We start from the raw sequence: 1992 nt of genomic DNA on the forward strand, positions 1-1992 counted from the left end.
AAGTAGTTTTTTTGGTGGAGTCTATAGGGTTTTCTATGTACACTATCATGTCATCTGCAAATAAGGATAATTTTACTTTCTCTTTTCCCATTTGTATGTCTTTTATTTCTTTTTCTTGTCTGATTGCTGTGGCTAGAATATCCAAAACTATGTTGAATAGGAGTGCAGAGAGTGGACAGCCTTTTCTCGTTCCTGTTCTTATCGGGAGAGCTTTCAGTTTTTGCCCATTGAGTATGATATTGGCTTCAGGTTTCTCATAAATGGCCTTTATTATGTTGAGGTATGCTCCCTTTCTTCCCATTTTGCTGAGTGTTTTTATCATAAATGTATGTTGCATTTTAACAAATGCCTTTTCAGCATCTATTTATATAACCATGTAATTCTTTTCTTTCATTTTGTTTATGGAGTTTATTATGTTTATTGATTTGCAAATATTAAATCATCCTTTCATTCCTGGGATGAATCCCACTTGATAGTGTATGATCTTTTTAATTTGTTGCTGGATCCGGTTTGTGAATCTTTTGTTGAGGATTTTAGCATCTATTTTCATCAGTGATATAGGCCTGTAATTTTCTTTCTTTGTAGTTTCTTGACCTGGTTTTGGAATTAGGGTAATACTGGCCTCATAGAAAAAGTTTGGGAGCCTTCTTTCTATTTGGATTTTATGAAATAGCTTGAGAAGGATAGGAGTTAGTTCTTCCCTAAATGTTTTCTTAAATTTGCCTTTGAAGCCATCCGGTTCAGGGCTTTTGTGTCCCGAGGGTTTTTTGGTTACTGCTTCAATTTTACTAGTTGTTATCAGTCTATTCAGGCTTTCTGCTTCTTCTTGATTCAATTTTGGAATATTGTATGTTTCCAGAAATTTGTCCATTTCATCTAGGTTGTCAAATATCTTGTCATATAGTTGTTCTGAGTGATTTTTTACAATCCTTTGTGTTTCTGTGATATTAGTGAGGATTTCTCCTTTTCTGTTTCTGATTTTTGTTTATTTGGGTCCTCTTTTTTTTTTTTTTTTTTTTTTTAGGAGGAGCCAAAGCAATGGCTAGTCTTTATCGGAGACAGGAAACTTGACAGTGCATTTTCAAAGAGTTAGTGTAGGGGCTCAGTGGACCAGCTGGTGGGGCACCAGCTTATAGTGGGTTCCACAGCTAGGGCATCGCTGGGTCTCTCCTTTGTGCAGCCAGAACCAGATGACAGCACTGTTGTCCTCTTCACAGATGCAGCCCACTATTCGCTTGTTGGTGATGGAAGGGACTAAATTGGGGTCTTCCTTGGTGCCTGAAGCTGCCTTTGGAGCTAGCATATTGTACGGGTACAGTCCCTTCCGCGCAGCCATCATGACCTCCCGCTCCAGCCCAGTTGCCTGTTCATCATCTGTAGGAATACCACCTCCAGACGCCATGGAGCGCGCCGCAGTTACCCCATTGGGACCGCGGGCTCTCAGGGCCTGCGCGACCAGCAGTCCTGCTATGCGAAGTAACCTTGAAGACATCACGCCCGCTACAACACTCTGGGTCTTCTCTCTTTTTATCTTCATTAGCCTGGCTAGAAGCTTGTTGATTTTATTTATCTTTTCAAAGAACCAATTCCTGGTTTTATTGATGTTTCGAATTTTTGTTTTGACACTATGTCATTTAATTCTGCTCTGATCTTGATGATTTCCTTTCTTCTACTCGCCTTGGGCTTTGTTTGTCTTTGTTCCTCTAGTTCTTGTTCTGTCAGGATAGATTTTTTATTTGAGATTCTTCCCTCCTTTTTAGATAGGCCTGTATTGCTATGAAGTTACTTTCAGGAATGCCTTCTATGTGGCCCATAGCTTTTGGTCTGTTTTGTGTTCATTATCATTAGTTTCCAGAAACTTTTTTTTTAAGGGTGGTTTTCTTTACCTTTTATTTTATTTTATTTTATTTTTCAATAATTTATTTCTATTTTTGTTTATTTATTTATTTTTTAGAGCTGGGGTAAAGGAGAAAAAGAGGAAGAGAAACATTA

The 1992-nt window shown here is 38.2% G+C and overlaps 1 pseudogene; it reads right to left on the bottom strand.

Annotated features, from left to right (window-relative positions):
• Positions 1-1027: 1027 nt before the first annotated feature.
• Positions 1028-1492, bottom strand: LOC149991129 (cytochrome c oxidase subunit 5B, mitochondrial pseudogene; annotated as a pseudogene).
• Positions 1493-1992: the final 500 nt, after the last annotated feature.

The sequence above is a fragment of the Furipterus horrens genome, unplaced genomic scaffold, assembly GCF_987537825.1.
Source record: "Furipterus horrens unplaced genomic scaffold, mFurHor1.1.pri manual_scaffold_17, whole genome shotgun sequence".
In the NCBI taxonomy this organism is placed as follows: domain Eukaryota; kingdom Metazoa; phylum Chordata; class Mammalia; order Chiroptera; family Furipteridae; genus Furipterus; species Furipterus horrens.